This window comes from Nematostella vectensis, chromosome 14 (assembly GCF_932526225.1).
Source record: "Nematostella vectensis chromosome 14, jaNemVect1.1, whole genome shotgun sequence".
In the NCBI taxonomy this organism is placed as follows: Eukaryota; Metazoa; Cnidaria; class Anthozoa; order Actiniaria; family Edwardsiidae; genus Nematostella; species Nematostella vectensis.
In genome coordinates this window covers 3,222,818-3,245,029 of record NC_064047.1, presented here as the reverse complement: position 1 = coordinate 3,245,029, position 22,212 = coordinate 3,222,818, and the positions used below count along the sequence as shown (strand labels likewise).

Below are 22,212 nucleotides of genomic sequence, written 5' to 3'. Positions count from 1 at the left end.
GGGCAGGACTCTAATCTGCGCGGAAAGATCGCATTGCATTTTTAGTCCAACGCTTTAACCACTCGGCCACCCCAACCTTGGACTTTTCAAATGGCATTTTTACCTCTTTGTGTTTTTGATCAGGGATTTTTCAAACAAAAATATATCGTTGCGGGCAGGATTCGATCCTGCGAGGGTAGATCCCATGGGATTTTGAGTATAACGCCTTAACTCCTCGGCCACCGAAACCTTGGATGTTTGTCCCTACTTTTTTTAAATAATAAAACTGCATCGAAATTGTAACTGGATCAATAAAGTATTTGAAATGTGTTTGCAGAAAAAAAGAACCGTTGCGGGCAGGGTTCGAACCTGCGCGGGAAGATCCCATTGGATTTCAAGTCCAACGCCTTAACCACTCGGCCACCGCAACCTTGTATTTTTCAAATAGCTTCTTTTCTTCTTTTTTATTTTGATCAGGGATTCTTCAAACAAAATGTCGAAAAATGTATCGTTGCGGGCAGGGTTCGAACCTGCGCGGTAAGATCCCATTGGATTTCAAGTCCATCGCCTTAACCACTCGGCCACCGCAACCTTGGATTTTTGAAATCACTTCTTTTCTTCCTTTTTATTTTGATCAGGGATTCTTAAAACAAAATGTCGAAAAATGTATCGTTGCGGGCAGGGTTCGAACCTGCGCGGGAAGATCCCATTAGATTTCTAGTCCAACGGTTTAACCACTCGGCCACCGCAACATTAGATTTTTAAAAGAGCTCTATTTCCTCTTTGTTATTCTGAACAAGGATTCTTCAAACGAAATGTCGAAAAATTTATCGTTGCGGGCAGGATTCGGGCCTGCGCGGGAAGATCCCATTGGATTTCTATTCCAACGCCTTAACCACTCGGCCTCCCCAACCTTGGATTCTTCAAATAGCTTTTTTAGCTCTTTGTTATTTTGATCAGGGATTTTTCAAACAAAAATGTATCGTTGCGAGCAGGATTCGAACCTGCGCGGGAAGATCCCATTGGATTTCTAGTCCAACGCCTTAACCACTCGGCCACCGCAACATTGGATTTTTGAATTAGCTTCATTTCCGCTTTGCTATTTTGTTCAGGGATTGTTCAAACAAAATGTTGAAAAATTTATCGTTGTGGGCAGGATTCGAACCTGCGCGGGAAGATCCCATTAGATTTCTAGTCCAACGCCTTAACTCCTCGGCCACCGCAACCTTGGATGTTCGTCCCTACTTTTTTTAAATAATAAAACTGCATCGAAATTTCAACTGAATCAATAAAGTATTAGAAATATGTTTTAAGAAAAAAGAACCGTTGCGGGCAGGGTTCGAACCTGTGCGGTAAGATCCCATTGGATTTCAAGTCCATCGCCTTAACCACTCGGCCACCTCAACCTTGGATTTTTAAAATAGCTTCTTTTTTTTTATTTTGATCAGGGATTCTTTAAACAAAATGTCGAACAATTTATCGTTGCGGGCAGGATTCGGGCCTGCGCGGGAAGATCCCATTGGATTTCTAATCCAACGCCTTAACCACTCGGCCTCCCCAACCTTGGATTCTTCAAATAGCTTTTTTAGCTCTTTGTTATTTTGATCAGGGATTTTTCAAACAAAAATGTATCGTTGCGAGCAGGATTTGAACCTGCGCGGGAAGATCCCATTGGATTTCTAGTCCAACGCCTTAACCACTCGGCCACCGCAACATTGGATTTTTGAATTAGCTTCATTTCCGCTTTGCTATTTTGTTCAGGGATTGTTCAAACAAAATGTTGAAAAATTTATCGTTGTGGGCAGGATTCGAACCTGCGCGGGAAGATCCCATTAGATTTCTAGTCCAACGCCTTAACTCCTCGGCCACCGCAACCTTGGATGTTCGTCCCTACTTTTTTTAAATAATAAAACTGCATCGAAATTTCAACTGGATCAATAAAGTATTAGAAATATGTTTTAAGAAAAAAGAACCGTTGCGGGCAGGGTTCGAACCTGTGCGGTAAGATCCCATTGGATTTCAAGTCCACCGCCTTAACCACTCGGCCACCTCAACCTTGGATTTTTCAAATAGCTTATTTTTTTTTATTTTGATCAGGGATTCTTCAAACAAAATGTCGAAAAATGTATCGTTACGGGCAGGGTTCGAACCTTCGCGGGAAGATCCCATTGGATTTCAAGTCCAACGCCTTAACCACTCGGACACCGCAACCTTGGATTTTTGAAATAGCTTCTTTTCTTCTTTTTTATTTTGATCAGGCATTCTTCAAACAAAATGTCGAAAACTTTATCGTTGCGGGCAGGATTCGAGCCTGCGCGCGAAGATCCCATTGGATTTCTATTCCAACGCCTTAACTACTCGGCCTCCCCAACCGTGGATTTTTCAAATAGCCTTTTTACCGTTTTGTTATTTTGATCAGGGATTTTTCAAACAAAAATGTATCGTTGCGAGCAGGATTCGAACCTGCGCGGGAAGATCTTATTGGATTTCTAGTCCAACGCCTTAACCACTCGGCCACCGCAACCTTGGATTTTTTAAATAGCATTTTTACCTCTTTGTAATTTTGATCAGGGATTTTTTAAACAAAAATATATCGTTGCGGGCAGGACTCTAATCTGCGCGGAAAGATCGCATTGCATTTTTAGTCCAACGCTTTAACCACTCGGCCACCGCAACCTTGGACTTTTCAAATAGCATTTTTACCTCTTTGTTTTTTTGATCAGGGATTTTACAAACAAAAATATATCGTTGCGAGCAGGATTCGGGCCTGCGCGGGAAGATCCCATTGGATTTCTATTCCAACGACTTAACCACTCGGCCTCCCCAACCTTGGATGTTCGTCCCTACCTTTTTTAAATAATAAAACTGCATCGAAATTGAAAATGAATCAATAAAGTATTAGAAATGTGTTTGAAGAAAAAAGAACCGTTGCGGGCAGGGTACCAACCTGCGCGGGAAGACCCCATTGGATTTCAAGTCTAACGCCTTAACCACTCGGCCACCGCAACCTTGGATTTTTGAATAGCTTTTTTTTCTTCTTTTTTATTTTGATTAAGTATTCTTCAAAGAAAATGCCGAAAAATGTATCGTTGCGGGCAGGATTCGAACCTGAATGGGAAGATCCCATTAGATTTGGAGTCCAACGGTTTAACCACTCGGCCACCGCAACATTGGATTTTTGAATTAGCTTCATTTCCGCTTTGCTATTTTGTTCAGGGATTGTTCAAACAAAATGTTGAAAAATGTATCGTTGTGGGCAGGATTCGAACCTGCGCGGGAAGATCCCATTGGATTTCTAGTCCAACGCTTTAACCACTCGGCCACGGCAACCTTGGATGTTCGTCCCTACTTTTTTTAAATGGTAAAACTGCATCGAAATTGAAACTGGGTCAATAAAGTGTTAGAAATTTGTTTGAAGAAAAAAGAACCGTTGCGTGCAGGGTTCGAACCTGCGCGGTAAGATCCCATTGGATTTCAAGTCCATCGCCTTAACCACTCGGCCACCGCAACCTTGGATTTTTGAAATAGCTTTTTTTCTTTTTTATTTTGATCAGGGATTCTTCAAACAAAATGTCGAAAAATGTATCGTTGCGGGCAGGGTTCGAACCTGCGCGGGAAGATCCCATTGGATTTCAAGTCCAACGCCTTAACCACTCGGCCACCGCAACCTTGGATTTTTGAAATATCTTTTTTTCTTTTTTATTTTGATCAGGGATTCTTAAAACAAAATGTCGAAAACTTTATCGTTGCGGGCAGGATTCGAGCCTGCGCGGGAAGATCCCATTGGATTTCTATTCCAACGCCTTAACTACTCGTCCTTCCCAACCTTGGATTTTTCAAAAAGCTTTTTTACCTCTTTGTTATTTTGATCAGGGATTTTTCAAACAAAAATATATCGTTGCTAGCAGGATTCGAACCTGCGCGGGAAGATCCCATTGGATTTCTAGTCCAACGCCTTAACTCCTCGGCCACCGCAACCTTGGATGTTCGTCCCTACTTTTTTTAAATAATAAAACTGCATCGAAATTTCAACTGGATCAATAAAGTATTAGAAATATGTTTTAAGAAAAAAAAAACGTTGCGGGCAGTGTTCGAACCTGTGCGGTAAGATCCCATTGGATTTCAAGTCCATCGCCTTAACCACTCGGCCACCTCAACCTTGGATTTTTCAAATAGCTTCTTTTTTTTTATTTTGATCAGGGATTCTTTAAACAAAATGTCGAAAAATGTATCGTTGCGGGCAGGATTCGAACCTGAATGGGAAGATCCCATTAGATTTGGAGTCCAACGGTTTAACCACTCGGCCACCGCAACATTGGATTTTTGAATTAGCTTCATTTCCGCTTTGCTATTTTGTTCAGGGATTGTTCAAACAAAATGTTGAAAAATGTATCGTTGTGGGCAGGATTCGAACCTGCGCGGGAAGATCCCATTGGATTTCTAGTCCAACGCTTTAACCACTCGGCCACGGCAACCTTGGATGTTCGTCCCTACTTTTTTTAAATGGTAAAACTGCATCGAAACTGAAACTGGGTCAATAAAGTGTTAGAAATTTGTTTGAAGAAAAAAGAACCGTTGCGTGCAGGGTTCGAACCTGCGCGGTAAGATCCCATTGGATTTCAAGTCCATCGCCTTAACCACTCGGCCACCGCAACCTTGGATTTTTGAAATAGCTTCTTTTCTTTTTTATTTTGATCAGGGATTCTTAAAACAAAATGTCGAAAAATGTATCGTTGCGGGCAGGGTTCGAACCTGCGCGGGAAGATCCCATTGGATTTCAAGTCCAACGCCTTAACCACTCGGCCACCGCAACCTTGGATTGTTCAAAGAGCTTCTTTTCTTTTTTTTATTTTGATCAGGGATTCTTAAAACAAAATGTCGAAAAATGTATCGTTGCGGGCAGGGTTCGAACCTGCGCGGGAAGATCCCATTGGATTTCAAGTCCAACGCCTTAACCACTCGGCCACCGCAACCTTGGATTGTTGAAAGAGCTTCTTTTCTTTTTTTTATTTTGATCAGGGATTCTTAAAACAAAATGTCGAAAAATGTATCGTTGCGGGCAGGGTTCGAACCTGCGCGGGAAGATCCCGTTGGATTTCAAGTCCAACGCCTTAACCACTCGGCCACCGCAACCTTGGATTGTTCAAAGAGCTTCTTTTCTTTTTTTTTTTTTAATCAGGGATTCTTAAAACAAAATGTCGAAAAATGTATCGTTGCGGGCAGGGTTCGAACCTGCGCGGGAATACCCCATTGGATTTCAAGTCCAAAGCCTTAACCACTCTTCCACCGCAACCTTGGATTTTTGAAATAGCTTTTTTTCTTTTTTATTTTGATCAGGCATTCTTCAAAGAAAATGTCGAAAACTTTATCGTTGCGGGCAGGATTCGAGCCTGCGCGGGAAGATCCCATTGGATTTCTATTCCAACGCCTTAACTACTCGTCCTCCCCAACCTTGGATTTTTCAAATAGCTTTTTTACCTCTTTGTTATTTTGATCAGGGATTTTTCAAACAAAAATGTATCGTTGCTAGCAGGATTCGAACCTGCGCGGGAAGATCCCATTGGATTTCTAGTCCAACGCCTTAACTCCTCGGCCACCGCAACCTTGGATGTTCGTCCCTACTTTTTTTAAATAATAAAACTGCATCGAAATTTCAACTGGATCAATAAAGTATTAGAAATATGTTTAAAGAAAAAAGAACCGTTGCGGGCAGGGTTCGAACCTGTGCGGTAAGATCCCATTGGATTTCAAGTCCATCGCCTTAACCACTCGGCCACCTCAACCTTGGATTTTTCAAATAGCTTCTTTTTTTTTATTTTGATCAGGGATTCTTCAAACAAAATGTCGAAAAATGTATCGTTGCGGGCAGGATTCGAACCTGAATGGGAAGATCCCATTAGATTTGGAGTCCAACGGTTTAACCACTCGGCCACCGCAACATTGGATTTTTGAATTAGCTTCATTTCCGCTTTGCTATTTTGTTCAGGGATTGTTCAAACAAAATGTTGAAAAATGTATCGTTGTGGGCAGGATTCGAACCTGCGCGGGAAGATCCCATTGGATTTCTAGTCCAACGCTTTAACCACTCGGCCACGGCAACCTTGGATGTTCGTCCCTACTTTTTTTAAATGGTAAAACTGCATCGAAACTGAAACTGGGTCAATAAAGTGTTAGAAATTTGTTTGAAGAAAAAAGAACCGTTGCGTGCAGGGTTCGAACCTGCGCGGTAAGATCCCATTGGATTTCAAGTCCATCGCCTTAACCACTCGGCCACCGCAACCTTGGATTTTTGAAATAGCTTCTTTTCTTTTTTATTTTGATCAGGGATTCTTAAAACAAAATGTCGAAAAATGTATCGTTGCGGGCAGGGTTCGAACCTGCGCGGGAAGATCCCATTGGATTTCAAGTCCAACGCCTTAACCACTCGGCCACCGCAACCTTGGATTGTTCAAAGAGCTTCTTTTCTTTTTTTTATTTTGATCAGGGATTCTTAAAACAAAATGTCGAAAAATGTATCGTTGCGGGCAGGGTTCGAACCTGCGCGGAAAGATCCCATTGGATTTCAATCCAACGCCTTAACCACTCGGCCACCGCAACCTTGGATTGTTCAAAGAGCTTCTTTTCTTTTTTTTTTTTTAATCAGGGATTCTTAAAACAAAATGTCGAAAAATGTATCGTTGCGGGCAGGGTTCGAACCTGCGCGGGAATACCCCATTGGATTTCAAGTCCAAAGCCTTAACCACTCTTCCACCGCAACCTTGGATTTTTGAAATAGCTTTTTTTCTTTTTTATTTTGATCAGGCATTCTTCAAAGAAAATGTCGAAAACTTTATCGTTGCGGGCAGGATTCGAGCCTGCGCGGGAAGATCCCATTGGATTTCTATTCCAACGCCTTAACTACTCGTCCTCCCCAACCTTGGATTTTTCAAATAGCTTTTTTACCTCTTTGTTATTTTGATCAGGGATTTTTCAAACAAAAATGTATCGTTGCTAGCAGGATTCGAACCTGCGCGGGAAGATCCCATTGGATTTCTAGTCCAACGCCTTAACTCCTCGGCCACCGCAACCTTGGATGTTCGTCCCTACTTTTTTTAAATAATAAAACTGCATCGAAATTTCAACTGGATCAATAAAGTATTAGAAATATGTTTAAAGAAAAAAGAACCGTTGCGGGCAGGGTTCGAACCTGTGCGGTAAGATCCCATTGGATTTCAAGTCCATCGCCTTAACCACTCAACATTAGATTTTTAAAAGAGCTCTATTTCCTTTTTGTTATTCTGAACAAGGATTCTTCAAACGAAATGTCGAAAAATTTATCGTTGCGGGCAGGATTCGGGCCTGCGCGGGAAGATCCCATTGGATTTCTATTCCAACGCCTTAACCACTCGGCCTCCCCAACCTTGGATTCTTCAAATAGCTTTTTTAGCTCTTTGTTATTTTGATCAGGGATTTTTCAAACAAAAATGTATCGTTGCGAGCAGGATTCGGGCCTGCGCGGGAAGATCCCATTGGATTTCTAGTCCAACGCCTTAACCACTCGGCCACCGCAGCCTTGGATTTTTCAAATAGCTTTTTTACCTCTTTGTTATTTTGATCAGGGATTTTTCAAACAAAAATGTATCTTTGCTAGCAGGATTCGAACCTGCGCGGGAAGAGCCCATTGGATTTCTAGTCCAACGCCTTCACCACTCGGCCACCGCAACCTTGGATTTTTCAAATAGCTTTTTTACCTCTTTGTTATTTTGATCAGGGATTTTTCAAACAAAAATGTATCGTTGCGAGCAGGATTCGAACCTGCGCGGGAAGATCCCATTGGATTTCTAGTCCAACGCCTTAACCACTCGGCCACCGCAACCTTGGATTTTTCAAATAGCATATTTACCTCTTTGTTATTTTGGACAGGGATTTTTTAAACAAAAATATATCGTTGCGGGCAGGACTCTAATCTGCGCGGAAAGATCGCATTGCATTTTTAGTCCAACGTCTTAACCACTCGGCCACCCCAACCTTGGACTTTTCAAATAGCGATTTCACCTCTTTGTGTTTTTGATCAGGGATTTTTCAAACAAAAATATATCGTTGCGGGCAGGATTCGATCCTGCGAGGGTAGATCCCATGGGATTTTGAGTATAACGCCTTAACTCCTCGGCCACCGAAACCTTGGATGTTTGTCCCTACTTTTTTTAAATAATAAAACTGCATCGAAATTGTAACTGGATCAATAAAGTATTTGAAATGTGTTTGCAGAAAAAAAGAACCGTTGCGGGCAGGGTTCGAACCTGCGCGGGAAGATCCCATTGGATTTCAAGTCCAACGCCTTAACCACTCGGCCACCGCAACCTTGGATTTTTCAAATCGCTTCTTTTCTTCTTTTTTATTTTGATCAAGGATTCTTCAAACAAAATGTCGAAAAATGTATCGTTGCGGGCAGGGTTCGAACCTGCGCGGGAAGATCCCATTGGATTTCAAGTCCAACGCCTTAACCACTCGGCCATCGCAACCTTGGATTTTTGAAATAGCTTCTTTTCTTCTTTTTTATTTTGATCAGGTATTCTTCAAACAAAATGTCGAAAACTTTATCGTTGCGGGCAGGATTCGAGCCTGCGCGAGAAGATCCCATTGGATTTCTATTCCAACGGTTTAACCACTCGGCCACCGCAACATTAGATTTTTAAAAGAGCTCTATTTCCTCTTTGTTATTCTGAACAAGGATTCTTCAAACGAAATGTCGAAAAATTTATCGTTGCAGGCAGGATTCGGGCCTGCGCGGGAAGATCCCATTGGATTTCTATTCCAACGCCTTAACCACTCGGCCTCCCCAACCTTGGATTCTTCAAATAGCTTTTTTAGCTCTTTGTTATTTTGATCAGGGATTTTTCAAACAAAAATGTATCGTTGCGAGCAGGATTCGAACCTGCGCGGGAAGATCCCATTGGATTTCTAGTCCAACGCCTTAACCACTCGGCCACCGCAACATTGGATTTTTGAATTAGCTTCATTTCCGCTTTGCTATTTTGTTCAGGGATTGTTCAAACAAAATGTTGAAAAATTTATCGTTGTGGGCAGGATTCGAACCTGCGCGGGAAGATCCCATTAGATTTCTAGTCCAACGCCTTAACCACTCGGCCACCGCAACCTTGGATTTTTCAAATAGCTTTTTTACCTTTTTGTTTTTTTGATCAGGGATTTTTCAAACAAAAATGTATCGTTGCTAGCAGGATTCGAACCTGCGCGGGAAGATCCCATTGGATTTCTAGTCCAACGCCTTCACCACTCGGCCACCGCAACCTTGGATTTTTCAAATAGCTTTTTTACCTCTTTGTTATTTTGATCAGGGATTTTTCAAACAAAAATGTATCGTTGCGAGCAGGATTCGAACCTGCGCGGGAAGATCCCATTGGATTTCTAGTCCAACGCCTTAACCACTCGGCCACCGCAACCTTGGATTTTTCAAATAGCATATTTACCTCTTTGTTATTTTGGACAGGGATTTTTTAAACAAAAATATATCGTTGCGGGCAGGACTCTAATCTGCGCGGGAAGATCCCATTGGATTTCTAGTCCAACGCCTTAACCACTCGGCCACCCCAACCTTGGGTTTTTCAAATAGCATTTTTACCTCTTTGTGTTTTTGATCAGGGATTTTTCAAACAAAAATATATCGTTGCGGGCAGGATTCGATCCTGCGAGGGTAGATCCCATGGGATTTTGAGTATAACGCCTTAACTCCTCGGCCACCGAAACCTTGGATGTTTGTCCCTACTTTTTTTAAATAATAAAACTGCATCGAAATTGTAACTGGATCAATAAAGTATTTGAAATGTGTTTGCAGAAAAAAAGAACCGTTGCGGGCAGGGTTCGAACCTGCGCGGGAAGATCCCATTGGATTTCAAGTCCAACGCCTTAACCACTCGGCCACCGCAACCTTGGATTTTTCAAATCGCTTCTTTTCTTCTTTTTTATTTTGATCAGGGATTCTTCAAACAAAATGTCGAAAACTTTATCGTTGCGGGCAGGATTCGAGCCTGCGCGGGAAGATCCCATTGGATTTCTATTCCAACGGTTTAACCACTCGGCCACCGCAACATTAGATTTTTAAAAGAGCTCTATTTCCTCTTTGTTATTCTGAACAAGGATTCTTCAAACGAAATGTCGAAAAATTTATCGTTGCGGGCAGGATTCGGGCCTGCGCGGGAAGATCCCATTGGATTTCTATTCCAACGCCTTAACCACTCGGCCTCCCCAACGTTGGATTCTTCAAATAGCTTTTTTAGCTCTTTGTTATTTTGATCAGGGATTTTTCAAACAAAAATGTATCGTTGCGAGCAGGATTCGAACCTGCGAGGGAAGATCCCATTGGATTTCTAGTCCAACGCCTTAACCACTCGGCCACCGCAACATTGGATTTTTGAATTAGCTTCATTTCCGCTTTGCTATTTTGTTCAGGGATTGTTCAAACAAAATGTTGAAAAATTTATCGTTGTGGGCAGGATTCGAACCTGCGCGGGAAGATCCCATTGGATTTCAAGTCCAACGCCTTAACCACTCGGCCATCGCAACCTTGGATTTTTGAAATAGCTTCTTTTCTTCTTTTTTATTTTGATCAGGTATTCTTCAAACAAAATGTCGAAAACTTTATCGTTGCGGGCAGGATTCGAGCCTGCGCGGGAAGATCCCATTGGATTTCTATTCCAACGGTTTAACCACTCGGCCACCGCAACATTAGATTTTTAAAAGAGCTCTATTTCCTCTTTGTTATTCTGAACAAGGATTCTTCAAACGAAATGTCGAAAAATTTATCGTTGCGGGCAGGATTCGGGCCTGCGCGGAAAGATCCCATTGGATTTCTATTCCAACGCCTTAACCACTCGGCCTCCCCAACCTTGGATTCTTCAAATAGCTTTTTTAGCTCTTTGTTATTTTGATCAGGGATTTTTCAAACAAAAATGTATCGTTGCGAGCAGGATTCGAACCTGCGCGGGAAGATCCCATTGGATTTCTAGTCCAACGCCTTAACCACTCGGCCACCGCAACATTGGATTTTTGAATTAGCTTCATTTCCGCTTTGCTATTTTGTTCAGGGATTGTTCAAACAAAATGTTGAAAAATTTATCGTTGTGGGCAGGATTCGAACCTGCGCGGGAAGATCCCATTAGATTTCTAGTCCAACGCCTTAACTCCTCGGCCACCGCAACCTTGGATGTTCGTCCCTACTTTTTTTAAATAATAAAACTGCATCGAAATTTCAACTGAATCAATAAAGTATTAGAAACATGTTTTAAGAAAAAAGAACCGTTGCGGGCAAAGTTCGAACCTGTGCGGTAAGATCCCATTGGATTTCAAGTCCATCGCCTTAACCACTCGGCCATCTCAACCTTGGATTTTTAAAATAGCTTCTTTTTTTTTTATTTTGATCAGGGATTCTTCAAACAAAATATCGAAAAATGTATCGTTGCGGGCAGGATTCGGGCCTGCGCGGGAAGATCCCATTGCATTTCTAATCCAACGCCTTAACCACTCGGCCTCCCCAACCTTGGATTCTTCAAATAGCTTTTTTACCTCTTTGTTATTTTGATCAGGGATTTTTCAAACAAAAATGTATCGTTGCGAGCAGGATTTGAACCTGCGCGGGAAGATCCCATTGGATTTCTAGTCCAACGCCTTAACCACTCGGCCACCGCAACATTGGATTTTTGAATTAGCTTCATTTCCGCTTTGCTATTTTGTTCAGGGATTGTTCAAACAAAATGTTGAAAAATTTATCGTTGTGGGCATGATTCGAACCTGCGCGGGAAGATCCCATTAGATTTCTAGTCCAACGCCTTAACTCCTCGGCCACCGCAACCTTGGATGTTCGTCCCTACTTTTTTTAAATAATAAAACTGCATCGAAATTTCAACTGGATCAATAAAGTATTAGAAATATGTTTTAAGAAAAAAGAACCGTTGCGGGCAGGGCTCGAACCTGTGCGGTAAGATCCCATTGGATTTCAAGTCCATCGCCTTAACCACTCGGCCACCTCAACCTTGGATTTTTCAAATAGCTTCCTTTTTTTATTTTGATCAGGGATTCTTCAAACAAAATGTCGAAAAATGTATCGTTGCGAGCAGGATTCGGGCCTGCGCGGGAAGATCCCATTGGATTTCTAATCCAACGCCTTAACCACTCGGCCTCCCCAACCTTGGATTCTTCAAATAGCTTTTTTACCTCTTTGTTATTTTGATCAGGGATTTTTCAAACAAAAATGTATCGTTGCGAGCAGGATTCGAACCTGCGCGGGAAGATCCCATTGGATTTCTAGTCCAACGCCTTAACCACTCGGCCACCGCAACATTGGATTTTTGAATTAGCTTCATTTCCGCTTTGCTATTTTGTTCAGGGATTGTTCAAACAAAATGTTTAAAAATTTATCGTTGTGGGCAGGATTCGAACCTGCGCGGGAAGATCCCATTAGATTTCTAGTCCAACGCCTTAACTCCTCGGCCACCGCAACCTTGGATGTTCGTCCCTACTTTTTTTAAATAATAAAACTGCATCGAAATTTCAACTGGATCAATAAAGTATTAGAAATATGTTTTAAGAAAAAAGAACCGTTGCGGGCAGAATTCGAACCTGTGCGGTAAGATCCCATTGGATTTCAAGTCCACCGCCTTAACCACTCGGCCACCTCAACCTTGGATTTTTCAAATAGCTTATTTTTTTTTATTTTGATCAGGGATTCTTCAAACAAAATGTCGAAAAATGTATCGTTACGGGCAGGGTTCGAACCTGCGCGGGAAGATCCCATTGGATTTCTATTCCAACGCCTTAACCACTCGGCCACCGCAACCTTGGATTTTTTAAATAGCATTTTTACCTCTTTGTTATTTTGATCAGGGATTTTTTAAACAAAAATATATCGTTGCGGGCAGGACTCTAATCTGCGCGGAAAGATCGCATTGCATTTTTAGTCCAACGCTTTAACCACTCGGCCACCGCAACCTTGGATTCTTCAAATAGCATTTTTACCTCTTTGTTTTTTTGATCAGGGATTTTACAAACAAAAATATATCGTTGCGAGCAGGATTCGGGCCTGCGCGGGAAGATCCCATTGGATTTCTATTCCAACGACTTAACCACTCGGCCTCCCCAACCTTGGATTCTTCAAATAGCTTTTTTACCTCTTTGTTATTTTGATCAGGGATTTTTCAAACAAAAATGTATCGTTGCGAGCAGGATTCGAACCTGCGCGTGAAGATCCCATTGGATTTCTAGTCCAACGCCTTAACCACTCGGCCACCGCAACATTGGATTTTTGGATTAGCTTCATTTCCGCTTTGTTTTTCTGAACAAGGATTCTTCAAACAAAGCGTCGAAAAATGTATCGTTGTGGGCAGGATTCGAACCTGCGCGGGAAGATCCCATTAGATTTCTAGTCCAACGCCTTAACCGCTCGGCAACCGCAACATTGGATTTTTGAAATAGCTTCTTTTCTTCTTTTTTATTTTGATCAGGCATTCTTCAAACAAAATGTCGAAAACTTTATCGTTGCGGGCAGGATTCGAGCCTGCGCGGGAAGATCCCATTGGATTTCTATTCCGACGCCTTAACTACTCGGCCTCCCCAACCTTGGATTTTTTAAATAGCTTTTTTACCTCTTTGTTATTTTGATCAGGGATTTTTCAAACAAAAATGTATCGTTGCGAGCAGGATTCGAACCTGCGCGGGAAGATCCCATTGGATTTCTAGTCCAACGCCTTAACCACTCGGCCACCGCAACATTGGATTTTTGAATTAGCTTCATTTCCGCTTTGCTATTTTGTTCAGGGATTGTTCAAACAAAATGTTGAAAAATTTATCGTTGTGGGCAGGATTCGAACCTGCGCGGGAAGATCCCATTAGATTTCTAGTCCAACGCCTTAACTCCTCGGCCACCGCAACCTTGGATGTTCGTCCCTACTTTTTTTAAATAATAAAACTGCATCGAAATTTCAACTGGATCAATAAAGTATTAGAAATATGTTTTAAGAAAAAAGAACCGTTGCGGGCAGGGTTCGAACCTGTGCGGTAAGATCCCATTGGATTTCAAGTCCATCGCCTTAACCACTCGGCCACCTCAACCTTGGATTTTTCAAATAGCTTCTTTTTTTTTTGTTTTGATCAGGGATTCTTCAAACAAAATGTCGAAAAATGTATCGTTGCGGGCAGGGTTCGAACCTGCGCGGGAAGATCCCATTGGATTTCAAGTCCAACGCCTTAACCACTCGGCCACCGCAACCTTGGATTTTTGAAATAGCTTCTTTTCTTCTTTTTTATTTTGATCAGGCATTCTTCAAACAAAGCGTCGAAAAATGTATCGTTGTGGGCAGGATTCGAACCTGCGCGGGAAGATCCCATTAGATTTCTAGTCCAACGCCTTAACCGCTCGGCCACCGCAACCTTGGATTCTTCAAATAGCTTTTTTACCTCTTTGTTATTTTGATCAGGGATTTTTCAAACAAAAATGTATCGTTGCGAGCAGGATTCGAACCTGCGCGGGAAGATCCCATTGACCCCCGCCTTAACCACTCGGCCACCGCAACCTTGGATTTTTCAAATAGCATTTTTACCTCTTTGTTTTTTTGATCAGGGATTTTACAAACAAAAATATATCGTTGCGGGCAGGATTCGTGCCTGCGAGGGAAGATCCCATTGGATTTCTAGTCCAACGCCTTAACCACTCGGCCACCGCAACCTTGGATTTTTCAAATAGCATTTTTGCCTCTTTGTTTTTTTGATCAGGGATTTTACAAACAAAAATATATCGTTGCGGGCAGGATTCGGGCCTGCGCGGGAAGATCCCATTGGATTTCTATTCCAACGACTTAACCACTCGGCCTCCCCAACCTTGGATTCTTCAAATAGCTTTTTTACCTCTTTGTTATTTTGATCAGGGATTTTTCAAACAAAAATGTATCGCTGCGAGCAGGATTCGAACCTGCGCGGGAAGATCCCATTGGATTTCTAGTCCAACGCCTTAACCACTCGGCCACCGCAACCTTGGATTTTTCAAATAGCATTTTTACCTCTTTGTTATTTTGATCAGGGATTTTTTAAACAAAAACATATCGTTGCGGGCAGGACTCTAATCTGCTCGTAAAGATCGCATTGCATTTTTAGTCCAACGCCTTAACCACTCGGCCACCGCAACATTAGATTTTTGAATTAGCTTCATTTCCGCTTTGTTTTTCTGAACAAGGATTCTTCAAACAAAGCGTCGAAAAATGTATCGTTGTGGGCAGGATTCGAACCTGCGCGGGAAGATCCCATTAGATTTCTAGTCCAACGCCTTCACCGCTCGGCCACCGCAACCTTGGATTTTTGAAATAGCTTCTTTTTTTTTTTGATCAGGCATCCCGTTGCGGGCAGGTTCCGGCCTGCGCGGGAAGATCCCATTGGATTTCTATTCCAACGACTTAACCACTCGGCCTCCCCAACCTTGGATTCTTCAAATAGCTTTTTTACCTCTTTGTTATTTTGATCAGGGATTTTTCAAACAAAAATGTATCGTTGCGAGCAGGATTCGAACCTGCGCGGGAAGATCCCATTGGATTTCTAGTCCAACGTCTTAACCACTCGGCCACCGTAACATTGGATTTTTGAATTAAATTCATTTCCGCTTTGCTATTTTGTTCAGGGATTGTTCAAACAAAATGTTGAAAAATTTATCGTTGTGGGCAGGATTCGAACCTGCGCGGGAAGATCCCATTAGATTTCTAGTCCAACGCCTTAACTCCTCGGCCACCGCAACCTTGGATGTTCGTCCCTACTTTTTTTAAATAATAAAACTGCATCGAAATTTCAACTGGATCAATAAAGTATTAGAAATATGTTTTAAGAAAAAAGAACCGTTGCGGGCAGGGCTCGAACCTGTGCGGTAAGATCCCATTGGATTTCAAGTCCATCGCCTTAACCACTCGGCCACCTCAACCTTGGATTTTTCAAATAGCTTCCTTTTTTTATTTTGATCAGGGATTCTTCAAACAAAATGTCGAAAAATGTATCGTTGCGAGCAGGATTCGGGCCTGCGCGGGAAGATCCCATTGGATTTCTAATCCAACGCCTTAACCACTCGGCCTCCCCAACCTTGGATTCTTCAAATAGCTTTTTTACCTCTTTGTTATTTTGATCAGGTATTTTTTAAACAAAAATGTATCGTTGCGAGCAGGATTCGAACCTGCGCGGGAAGATCCCATTGGATTTCTAGTCCAACGCCTTAACCACTCGGCCACCGCAACATTGGATTTTTGAATTAGCTTCATTTCCGCTTTGCTATTTTGTTCAGGGATTGTTCAAACAAAATGTTGAAAAATTTATCGTTGTGGGCAGGGTTCGAACCTGTGCGGTAAGATCCCATTGGATTTCAAGTCCATCGCCTTAACCACTCGGCCACCTCAACCTTGGATTTTTCAAATAGCTTCTTTTTTTTTATTTTGATCAGGGATTCTTCAAACAAAATGTCGAAAAATGTATCGTTGCGGGCAGGGTTCGAACCTGCGCGGGAAGATCCCATTGGATTTCAAGTCCAACGCCTTAACCACTCGGCCACCGCAACCTTGGATTTTTGAAATAGCTTCTTTTCTTCTTTTTTATTTTGATCAGGCATTCTTCAAACAAAATGTCGAAAACTTTATCGTTGCGAGCAGGATTTGAACCTGCGCGGGAAGATCCCATTGGATTTCTAGTCCAACGCCTTAACCACTCGGCCACCGCAACATTGGATTTTTTAAATAGCTTTTTTACCTCTTTGTTATTTTGATCAGGGATTTTTCAAACAAAAATGTATCGTTGCGAACAGGATTCGAACCTGCGCGGGAAGATCCCATTGGATTTCTAGTCCAACGCCTTAACCACTCGGCCACCGCAACATTGGATTTTTGAATTAGCTTCTTTTCCGCTTTGTTTTTCTGAACAAGGATTCTTCAAACAAAGCGTCGAAAAATGTATCGTTGTGGGCAGGATTCGAACCTGCGCGGGAAGATCCAATTAGATTTCTAGTCCAACGCCTTAACCGCTCGGCCACCGCAACCTTGGATTTTTGAAATAGCTTTTTTTTTTTTGATCAGGCATTCTTCAAACAAAATGTCGAACAATTTATCGTTGCGGGCAGGTTCCGGCCTGCGCGGGAAGATCCCATTGGATTTCTATTCCAACGACTTAACCACTTGGCCTCCCCAACCTTGGATTCTTCAAATAGCATTTTTACCTCTTTGTTTTTTTGATCAGGGATTTTACAAACAAAAATATATCGTTGCGGGCAGGATTCGGGCCTGCGCGGGAAGATCCCATTGGATTTCTATTCCAACGACTTAACCACTCGGCCTCCCCAACCTTGGACTTTTCAAATAGCATTTTTACCTCTTTGTTATTTTGATCAGGGATTTTTCAAACAAAAATGTATCGTTGCGAGCAGGATTCGAACCTGCGCGGGAAGATCCCATTGGATTTCTAGTCCAACGCCTTAACCACTCGGCCACCGCAACATTGGATTTTTGAATTAGCTTCATTTCCGCTTTGTTTTTCTGAACAAGGATTCTTCAAACAAAGCGTCGAAAAATGTATCGTTGTGGGCAGGATTCGAACCTGCGCGGGAAGATCCAATTAGATTTCTAGTCCAACGCCTTAACCGCTCGGCCACCGCAACCTTGGATTTTTGAAATAGCTTCTTTTTTTTTTGATCAGGCATTCTTCAAACAAAATGTCGAACAATTTATCGTTGCGGGCAGGTTCCGGCCTGCGTGGGAAGATCCCATTGGATTTCTATTCCAACGACTTAACCACTCGGCCTCCCCAACCTTGGATTCTTCAAATAGCTTTTATACCTCTTTGTTATTTTGATCAGGGATTTTACAAACAAAAATATATCGTTGCGGGCAGGATTCGGGCCTGCGCGGGAAGATCCCATTGGATTTCTATTCCAACGTCTTAACCACTCGGCCTCCCCAACCTTGGATTCTTCAAATAGCTTTTTTACCTCTTTGTTATTTTGATCAGGGATTTTTCAAACAAAAATGTATCGCTGCGAGCAGGATTCGAACCTGCGCGGGAACATCCCATTGGATTTCTAGTCCAACGCCTTAACCACTCGGCCACCGCAACCTTGGATTTTTCAAATAGCATTTTTACCTCTTTGTTATTTTGATCAGGGATTTTTTAAACAAAAACATATCGTTGCGGGCAGGACTCTAATCTGCGCGTAAAGATCGCATTGCATTTTTAGTCCAACGCCTTAACCACTCGGCCACCGCAACATTGGATTTTTGAATTAGCTTCATTTCCGCTTTGTTTTTCTGAACAAGGATTCTTCAAACAAAGCGTCGAAAAATGTATCGTTGTGGGCAGGATTCGAACCTGCGCGGGAAGATCCCATTAGATTTCTAGTCCAACGCCTTAACCGCTCGGCCACCGCAACCTTGGATTTTTGAAATAGCTTCTTTTTTTTTTTGATCAGGCATCCCGTTGCGGGCAGGTTCCGGCCTGCGCGGGAAGATCCCATTGGATTTCTATTCCAACGACTTAACCACTCGGCCTCCCCAACCTTGGATTCTTCAAATAGCTTTTTTACCTCTTTGTTATTTTGATCAGGGATTTTTCAAACAAAAATGTATCGTTGCGAGCAGGATTCGAACCTGCGCGAGAAGATCCCATTGGATTTCTAGTCCAACGCCTTAACCACTCGGCCACCGTAACATTGGATTTTTGAATTAGCTTCATTTCCGCTTTGCTATTTTGTTCAGGGATTGTTCAAACAAAATGTTGAAAAATTTATCGTTGTGGGCAGGATTCGAACCTGCGCGGGAAGATCCCATTAGATTTCTAGTCCAACGCCTTAACTCCTCGGCCACCGCAACCTTGGATGTTCGTCCCTACTTTTTTTAAATAATAAAACTGCATCGAAATTTCAACTGGATCAATAAAGTATTAGAAATATGTTTTAAGAAAAAAGAACCGTTGCGGGCATGGTTCGAACCTGTGCGGTAAGATCCCATTGGATTTCAAGTCCATCGCCTTAACCACTCGGCCACCTCAACCTTGGATTTTTCAAATAGCTTCTTTTTTTTTATTTTGATCAGGGATTCTTCAAACAAAATGTCGAAAAATGTATCGTTGCGGGCAGGGTTCGAACCTGCGCGGGAAGATCCCATTGGATTTCAAGTCCAACGCCTTAACCACTCGGCCACCGCAACCTTGGATTTTTGAAATAGCTTCTTTTCTTCTTTTTTATTTTGATCAGGCATTCTTCAAACAAAATGTCGAAAACTTTATCGTTGCAAGCAGGATTTGAACCTGCGCGGGAAGATCCCATTGGATTTCTAGTCCAACGCCTTAACCACTCGGCCACCGCAACATTGGATTTTTTAAATAGCTTTTTTACCTCTTTGTTATTTTGATCAGGGATTTTTCAAACAAAAATGTATCGTTGCGAACAGGATTCGAACCTGCGCGGGAAGATCCCATTGGATTTCTAGTCCAACGCCTTAACCACTCGGCCACCGCAACATTGGATTTTTGAATTAGCTTCTTTTCCGCTTTGTTTTTCTGAACAAGGATTCTTCAAACAAAGCGTCGAAAAATGTATCGTTGTGGGCAGGATTCGAACCTGCTCGGGAAGATCCAATTAGATTTCTAGTCCAACGCCTTAACCGTTCGGCCACCGCAACCTTGGATTTTTGAAATAGCTTTTTTTTTTTTTGATCAGGCATTCTTCAAACAAAATGTCGAACAATTTATCGTTGCGGGCAGGTTCCGGCCTGCGCGGGAAGATCCCATTGGATTTCTATTCCAACGACTTAACCACTCGGCCTCCCCAACCTTGGATTCTTCAAATAGCATTTTTACCTCTTTGTTTTTTTGATCAGGGATTTTACAAACAAAAATATATCGTTGCGGGCAGGATTCGGGCCTGCGCGGGAAGATCCCATTGGATTTCTATTCCAACGACTTAACCACTCGGCCTCCCCAACCTTGGACTTTTCAAATAGCATTTTTACCTCTTTGTTATTTTGATCAGGGATTTTTCAAACAAAAATGTATCGTTGCGAGCAGGATTCGAACCTGCGCGGGAAGATCCCATTGGATTTCTAGTCCAACGCCTTAACCACTCGGCCACCGCAACATTGGATTTTTTAATTAGCTTCATTTCCGCTTTGTTTTTCTGAACAAGGATTCTTCAAACAAAGCGTCGAAAAATGTATCGTTGTGGGCAGGATTCGAACCTGCGCGGGAAGATCCAATTAGATTTCTAGTCCAACGCCTTAACCGCTCGGCCACCGCAACCTTGGATTTTTGAAATAGCTTCTTTTTTTTTTGATCAGGCATTCTTCAAACAAAATGTCGAACAATTTATCGTTGCGGGCAGGTTCCGGCCTGCGCGGGAAGATCCCATTGGATTTCTATTCCAACGACTTAACCACTCGGCCTCCCCAACCTTGGATTCTTCAAATAGCTTTTATACCTCTTTGTTATTTTGATCAGGTATTTTTTAAACAAAAATGTATCGTTGCGAGCAGGATTCGAACATGCGCGGGAAGATCCCATTGGATTTCTAGTCCAACGCCTTAACCACTCGGCCACCGCAACATTGGATTTTTGAATTAGCTTCATTCCTGCTTTGCTATTTTGTTCAGGGATTGTTCAAACAAAATGTTGAAAAATTTATCGTTGTGGGCAGGATTCGAACCTGCGCGGGAAGATCCCATTAGATTTCTAGTCCAACGCCTTAACTCCTCGGCCACCGCAACCTTGGATGTTCGTCCCTACTTTTTTTAAATAATAAAACTGCATCGAAATTTCAACTGGATCAATAAAGTATTAGAAATATGTTTTAAGAAAAAAGAACCGTTGCGGGCAGGGTTCGAACCTGTGCGGTAAGATCCCATTGGATTTCAAGTCCATCGCCTTAACCACTCGGCCACCTCAACCTTGGATTTTTCAAATAGCTTTTTTCTTTTTATTTTGATCAGGGATTCTTCAAACAAAATGTCGAAAAATGTATCGTTGCGGGCAGGGTTCGAACCTGCGCGGGAAGTTCCCATTGGATTTCAAGTTCAACGCCTTAACCACTCGGCCACCGCAACCTTGGATTTTTGAAATAGCTTCTTTTCTTCTTTTTTATTTTGATCAGGCATTCTTCAAACAAAATGTCGAAAACTTTATCGTTGCGGGCAGGATTCGAGCCTGCGCGGGAAGATCCCATTGGATTTCTATTCCAACGCCTTAACTACTCGGCTTCCCCAACCTTGGATTTTTTAAATAGCTTTTTTACCTCTTTGTTATTTTGATCAGGGATTTTTCAAACAAAAATGTATCGTTGCGAGCAGGATTCGAACCTGCGCGGGAAGATCCCATTGGATTTCTAGTCCAACGCCTTAACCACTCGGCCACCGCAACCTTGGATTTTTCAAATAGCATTTTTACCTCTTTGTTATTTTGATCAGGGATTTTTTAAATAAAAACATATCGTTGCGGGCAGGACTCTAATCTGCGCGTAAAGATCGCATTGCATTTTTAGTCCAACGCCTTAACCACTCGGCCACCGCAACCTTGGACTTTTCAAATAGCATTTTTACCTCTTTGTTTTTTTGATCAGGGATTTTACAAACAAAAATATATCGTTGCGGGCAGGATTCGATCCTGCCAGGGTAGATCCCATGGGATTTCTAGTCCAACGCCTTAACTCCTCGGCCACCGCAACCTTGGATGTTCGTCCCTACCTTTTTTAAATAATAAAACTGCATCGAAATTGAAAATGAATCAATAAAGTATTAGAAAAGTGTTTGAAGAAAAAAGAACCGTTGCGGGCAGGGTACGAACCTGCGCGGGAAGACCCCATTGGATTTCAAGTCTAACGCCTTAACCACTCGGCCACCGCATCCTCGGATTTTTGAATAGCTTTTTTTCTTCTTTTTTATTTTGATTAAGTATTCTTCAAAGAAAATGCCGAAAAATGTATCGTTGCGGGCAGGATTCGAACATGAATGGGAAGATCCCATTAGATTTGGAGTCCAACGGTTTAACCACTCGGCCACCGCAACATTGGATTTTTGAATTAGCTTCATTTCCGCTTTGCTATTTTGTTCAGGGATTGTTCAAACAAAATGTTGAAAAATGTATCGTTGTGGGCAGGATTCGAACCTGCGCGGGAAGATCCCATTGGATTTCTAGTCCAACGCTTTAACCACTCGGCCACGGCAACCTTGGATGTTCGTCCCTACT

General features: G+C 42.3%; 63 non-coding genes across 63 annotated transcripts; all 63 read right to left on the bottom strand.

Moving 5' to 3' along the window:
* Nucleotides 1–327: 327 nt before the first annotated feature.
* Nucleotides 328–409, bottom strand: Trnas-aga. Its single transcript has one exon. It is a non-coding gene; the product is annotated as a tRNA-Ser (tRNA).
* A 79-nt stretch (nucleotides 410–488) lies between these two features.
* Trnas-uga lies at nucleotides 489–570 on the bottom strand. The gene has a single exon. It is a non-coding gene; the product is annotated as a tRNA-Ser (tRNA).
* A 392-nt stretch (nucleotides 571–962) lies between these two features.
* Nucleotides 963–1,044, bottom strand: Trnas-aga. Its single transcript has one exon. It is a non-coding gene; the product is annotated as a tRNA-Ser (tRNA).
* Nucleotides 1,045–1,303: 259 nt separating this feature from the next.
* On the bottom strand, nucleotides 1,304–1,385 carry Trnas-uga. Its single transcript has one exon. It is a non-coding gene; the product is annotated as a tRNA-Ser (tRNA).
* A 226-nt stretch (nucleotides 1,386–1,611) lies between these two features.
* On the bottom strand, nucleotides 1,612–1,693 carry Trnas-aga. Its single transcript has one exon. It is a non-coding gene; the product is annotated as a tRNA-Ser (tRNA).
* A 259-nt stretch (nucleotides 1,694–1,952) lies between these two features.
* Trnas-uga lies at nucleotides 1,953–2,034 on the bottom strand. Its single transcript has one exon. It is a non-coding gene; the product is annotated as a tRNA-Ser (tRNA).
* A 74-nt stretch (nucleotides 2,035–2,108) lies between these two features.
* Trnas-uga lies at nucleotides 2,109–2,190 on the bottom strand. The gene has a single exon. It is a non-coding gene; the product is annotated as a tRNA-Ser (tRNA).
* Nucleotides 2,191–2,905: 715 nt separating this feature from the next.
* Trnas-uga lies at nucleotides 2,906–2,987 on the bottom strand. The gene has a single exon. It is a non-coding gene; the product is annotated as a tRNA-Ser (tRNA).
* Nucleotides 2,988–3,407: 420 nt separating this feature from the next.
* Trnas-uga lies at nucleotides 3,408–3,489 on the bottom strand. The gene has a single exon. It is a non-coding gene; the product is annotated as a tRNA-Ser (tRNA).
* A 76-nt stretch (nucleotides 3,490–3,565) lies between these two features.
* Trnas-uga lies at nucleotides 3,566–3,647 on the bottom strand. The gene has a single exon. It is a non-coding gene; the product is annotated as a tRNA-Ser (tRNA).
* Nucleotides 3,648–4,552: 905 nt separating this feature from the next.
* Nucleotides 4,553–4,634, bottom strand: Trnas-uga. The gene has a single exon. It is a non-coding gene; the product is annotated as a tRNA-Ser (tRNA).
* A 76-nt stretch (nucleotides 4,635–4,710) lies between these two features.
* Nucleotides 4,711–4,792, bottom strand: Trnas-uga. Its single transcript has one exon. It is a non-coding gene; the product is annotated as a tRNA-Ser (tRNA).
* Nucleotides 4,793–4,870: 78 nt separating this feature from the next.
* Nucleotides 4,871–4,952, bottom strand: Trnas-aga. The gene has a single exon. It is a non-coding gene; the product is annotated as a tRNA-Ser (tRNA).
* Nucleotides 4,953–5,030: 78 nt separating this feature from the next.
* On the bottom strand, nucleotides 5,031–5,112 carry Trnas-uga. Its single transcript has one exon. It is a non-coding gene; the product is annotated as a tRNA-Ser (tRNA).
* Nucleotides 5,113–5,190: 78 nt separating this feature from the next.
* Trnas-uga lies at nucleotides 5,191–5,272 on the bottom strand. Its single transcript has one exon. It is a non-coding gene; the product is annotated as a tRNA-Ser (tRNA).
* Nucleotides 5,273–5,680: 408 nt separating this feature from the next.
* Trnas-uga lies at nucleotides 5,681–5,762 on the bottom strand. The gene has a single exon. It is a non-coding gene; the product is annotated as a tRNA-Ser (tRNA).
* Nucleotides 5,763–6,177: 415 nt separating this feature from the next.
* Nucleotides 6,178–6,259, bottom strand: Trnas-uga. The gene has a single exon. It is a non-coding gene; the product is annotated as a tRNA-Ser (tRNA).
* Nucleotides 6,260–6,335: 76 nt separating this feature from the next.
* On the bottom strand, nucleotides 6,336–6,417 carry Trnas-uga. The gene has a single exon. It is a non-coding gene; the product is annotated as a tRNA-Ser (tRNA).
* A 237-nt stretch (nucleotides 6,418–6,654) lies between these two features.
* Nucleotides 6,655–6,736, bottom strand: Trnas-uga. The gene has a single exon. It is a non-coding gene; the product is annotated as a tRNA-Ser (tRNA).
* Nucleotides 6,737–7,752: 1,016 nt separating this feature from the next.
* Nucleotides 7,753–7,834, bottom strand: Trnas-aga. Its single transcript has one exon. It is a non-coding gene; the product is annotated as a tRNA-Ser (tRNA).
* A 403-nt stretch (nucleotides 7,835–8,237) lies between these two features.
* Trnas-aga lies at nucleotides 8,238–8,319 on the bottom strand. Its single transcript has one exon. It is a non-coding gene; the product is annotated as a tRNA-Ser (tRNA).
* A 79-nt stretch (nucleotides 8,320–8,398) lies between these two features.
* On the bottom strand, nucleotides 8,399–8,480 carry Trnas-uga. Its single transcript has one exon. It is a non-coding gene; the product is annotated as a tRNA-Ser (tRNA).
* A 392-nt stretch (nucleotides 8,481–8,872) lies between these two features.
* Trnas-aga lies at nucleotides 8,873–8,954 on the bottom strand. Its single transcript has one exon. It is a non-coding gene; the product is annotated as a tRNA-Ser (tRNA).
* Nucleotides 8,955–9,033: 79 nt separating this feature from the next.
* Trnaf-aaa lies at nucleotides 9,034–9,115 on the bottom strand. Its single transcript has one exon. It is a non-coding gene; the product is annotated as a tRNA-Ser (tRNA).
* A 70-nt stretch (nucleotides 9,116–9,185) lies between these two features.
* Trnas-aga lies at nucleotides 9,186–9,267 on the bottom strand. The gene has a single exon. It is a non-coding gene; the product is annotated as a tRNA-Ser (tRNA).
* Nucleotides 9,268–9,337: 70 nt separating this feature from the next.
* Nucleotides 9,338–9,419, bottom strand: Trnas-uga. Its single transcript has one exon. It is a non-coding gene; the product is annotated as a tRNA-Ser (tRNA).
* Nucleotides 9,420–9,822: 403 nt separating this feature from the next.
* On the bottom strand, nucleotides 9,823–9,904 carry Trnas-uga. The gene has a single exon. It is a non-coding gene; the product is annotated as a tRNA-Ser (tRNA).
* Nucleotides 9,905–10,296: 392 nt separating this feature from the next.
* On the bottom strand, nucleotides 10,297–10,378 carry Trnas-uga. Its single transcript has one exon. It is a non-coding gene; the product is annotated as a tRNA-Ser (tRNA).
* Nucleotides 10,379–10,457: 79 nt separating this feature from the next.
* Trnas-uga lies at nucleotides 10,458–10,539 on the bottom strand. The gene has a single exon. It is a non-coding gene; the product is annotated as a tRNA-Ser (tRNA).
* A 392-nt stretch (nucleotides 10,540–10,931) lies between these two features.
* Trnas-aga lies at nucleotides 10,932–11,013 on the bottom strand. The gene has a single exon. It is a non-coding gene; the product is annotated as a tRNA-Ser (tRNA).
* Nucleotides 11,014–11,581: 568 nt separating this feature from the next.
* On the bottom strand, nucleotides 11,582–11,663 carry Trnas-aga. Its single transcript has one exon. It is a non-coding gene; the product is annotated as a tRNA-Ser (tRNA).
* Nucleotides 11,664–11,922: 259 nt separating this feature from the next.
* On the bottom strand, nucleotides 11,923–12,004 carry Trnas-uga. Its single transcript has one exon. It is a non-coding gene; the product is annotated as a tRNA-Ser (tRNA).
* A 225-nt stretch (nucleotides 12,005–12,229) lies between these two features.
* Nucleotides 12,230–12,311, bottom strand: Trnas-aga. Its single transcript has one exon. It is a non-coding gene; the product is annotated as a tRNA-Ser (tRNA).
* A 415-nt stretch (nucleotides 12,312–12,726) lies between these two features.
* Nucleotides 12,727–12,808, bottom strand: Trnas-aga. Its single transcript has one exon. It is a non-coding gene; the product is annotated as a tRNA-Ser (tRNA).
* A 374-nt stretch (nucleotides 12,809–13,182) lies between these two features.
* Trnas-aga lies at nucleotides 13,183–13,264 on the bottom strand. The gene has a single exon. It is a non-coding gene; the product is annotated as a tRNA-Ser (tRNA).
* A 392-nt stretch (nucleotides 13,265–13,656) lies between these two features.
* Trnas-aga lies at nucleotides 13,657–13,738 on the bottom strand. Its single transcript has one exon. It is a non-coding gene; the product is annotated as a tRNA-Ser (tRNA).
* A 259-nt stretch (nucleotides 13,739–13,997) lies between these two features.
* Trnas-uga lies at nucleotides 13,998–14,079 on the bottom strand. The gene has a single exon. It is a non-coding gene; the product is annotated as a tRNA-Ser (tRNA).
* Nucleotides 14,080–14,154: 75 nt separating this feature from the next.
* Trnas-uga lies at nucleotides 14,155–14,236 on the bottom strand. Its single transcript has one exon. It is a non-coding gene; the product is annotated as a tRNA-Ser (tRNA).
* Nucleotides 14,237–14,315: 79 nt separating this feature from the next.
* Nucleotides 14,316–14,397, bottom strand: Trnas-aga. The gene has a single exon. It is a non-coding gene; the product is annotated as a tRNA-Ser (tRNA).
* Nucleotides 14,398–14,914: 517 nt separating this feature from the next.
* Nucleotides 14,915–14,996, bottom strand: Trnas-aga. The gene has a single exon. It is a non-coding gene; the product is annotated as a tRNA-Ser (tRNA).
* A 231-nt stretch (nucleotides 14,997–15,227) lies between these two features.
* Trnas-aga lies at nucleotides 15,228–15,309 on the bottom strand. Its single transcript has one exon. It is a non-coding gene; the product is annotated as a tRNA-Ser (tRNA).
* Nucleotides 15,310–15,505: 196 nt separating this feature from the next.
* On the bottom strand, nucleotides 15,506–15,587 carry Trnas-aga. Its single transcript has one exon. It is a non-coding gene; the product is annotated as a tRNA-Ser (tRNA).
* A 259-nt stretch (nucleotides 15,588–15,846) lies between these two features.
* On the bottom strand, nucleotides 15,847–15,928 carry Trnas-uga. Its single transcript has one exon. It is a non-coding gene; the product is annotated as a tRNA-Ser (tRNA).
* A 225-nt stretch (nucleotides 15,929–16,153) lies between these two features.
* On the bottom strand, nucleotides 16,154–16,235 carry Trnas-aga. Its single transcript has one exon. It is a non-coding gene; the product is annotated as a tRNA-Ser (tRNA).
* A 79-nt stretch (nucleotides 16,236–16,314) lies between these two features.
* Nucleotides 16,315–16,396, bottom strand: Trnas-uga. Its single transcript has one exon. It is a non-coding gene; the product is annotated as a tRNA-Ser (tRNA).
* Nucleotides 16,397–16,470: 74 nt separating this feature from the next.
* Nucleotides 16,471–16,552, bottom strand: Trnas-uga. The gene has a single exon. It is a non-coding gene; the product is annotated as a tRNA-Ser (tRNA).
* A 79-nt stretch (nucleotides 16,553–16,631) lies between these two features.
* Trnas-aga lies at nucleotides 16,632–16,713 on the bottom strand. Its single transcript has one exon. It is a non-coding gene; the product is annotated as a tRNA-Ser (tRNA).
* A 70-nt stretch (nucleotides 16,714–16,783) lies between these two features.
* Nucleotides 16,784–16,865, bottom strand: Trnas-aga. The gene has a single exon. It is a non-coding gene; the product is annotated as a tRNA-Ser (tRNA).
* A 533-nt stretch (nucleotides 16,866–17,398) lies between these two features.
* Nucleotides 17,399–17,480, bottom strand: Trnas-aga. The gene has a single exon. It is a non-coding gene; the product is annotated as a tRNA-Ser (tRNA).
* A 534-nt stretch (nucleotides 17,481–18,014) lies between these two features.
* Trnas-aga lies at nucleotides 18,015–18,096 on the bottom strand. The gene has a single exon. It is a non-coding gene; the product is annotated as a tRNA-Ser (tRNA).
* Nucleotides 18,097–18,166: 70 nt separating this feature from the next.
* Trnaf-aaa lies at nucleotides 18,167–18,248 on the bottom strand. Its single transcript has one exon. It is a non-coding gene; the product is annotated as a tRNA-Phe (tRNA).
* A 79-nt stretch (nucleotides 18,249–18,327) lies between these two features.
* Nucleotides 18,328–18,409, bottom strand: Trnas-aga. The gene has a single exon. It is a non-coding gene; the product is annotated as a tRNA-Ser (tRNA).
* A 196-nt stretch (nucleotides 18,410–18,605) lies between these two features.
* Nucleotides 18,606–18,687, bottom strand: Trnas-aga. The gene has a single exon. It is a non-coding gene; the product is annotated as a tRNA-Ser (tRNA).
* A 415-nt stretch (nucleotides 18,688–19,102) lies between these two features.
* On the bottom strand, nucleotides 19,103–19,184 carry Trnas-uga. The gene has a single exon. It is a non-coding gene; the product is annotated as a tRNA-Ser (tRNA).
* Nucleotides 19,185–19,263: 79 nt separating this feature from the next.
* Trnas-aga lies at nucleotides 19,264–19,345 on the bottom strand. Its single transcript has one exon. It is a non-coding gene; the product is annotated as a tRNA-Ser (tRNA).
* A 70-nt stretch (nucleotides 19,346–19,415) lies between these two features.
* Nucleotides 19,416–19,497, bottom strand: Trnas-aga. Its single transcript has one exon. It is a non-coding gene; the product is annotated as a tRNA-Ser (tRNA).
* A 534-nt stretch (nucleotides 19,498–20,031) lies between these two features.
* On the bottom strand, nucleotides 20,032–20,113 carry Trnas-aga. The gene has a single exon. It is a non-coding gene; the product is annotated as a tRNA-Ser (tRNA).
* Nucleotides 20,114–20,495: 382 nt separating this feature from the next.
* Trnas-aga lies at nucleotides 20,496–20,577 on the bottom strand. Its single transcript has one exon. It is a non-coding gene; the product is annotated as a tRNA-Ser (tRNA).
* Nucleotides 20,578–20,836: 259 nt separating this feature from the next.
* Nucleotides 20,837–20,918, bottom strand: Trnas-uga. Its single transcript has one exon. It is a non-coding gene; the product is annotated as a tRNA-Ser (tRNA).
* Nucleotides 20,919–20,992: 74 nt separating this feature from the next.
* Nucleotides 20,993–21,074, bottom strand: Trnas-uga. The gene has a single exon. It is a non-coding gene; the product is annotated as a tRNA-Ser (tRNA).
* A 231-nt stretch (nucleotides 21,075–21,305) lies between these two features.
* Trnas-aga lies at nucleotides 21,306–21,387 on the bottom strand. Its single transcript has one exon. It is a non-coding gene; the product is annotated as a tRNA-Ser (tRNA).
* A 70-nt stretch (nucleotides 21,388–21,457) lies between these two features.
* Nucleotides 21,458–21,539, bottom strand: Trnaf-aaa. Its single transcript has one exon. It is a non-coding gene; the product is annotated as a tRNA-Phe (tRNA).
* Nucleotides 21,540–21,789: 250 nt separating this feature from the next.
* Nucleotides 21,790–21,871, bottom strand: Trnas-uga. The gene has a single exon. It is a non-coding gene; the product is annotated as a tRNA-Ser (tRNA).
* Between the last annotated feature and the right edge of the window lie 341 nt (nucleotides 21,872–22,212).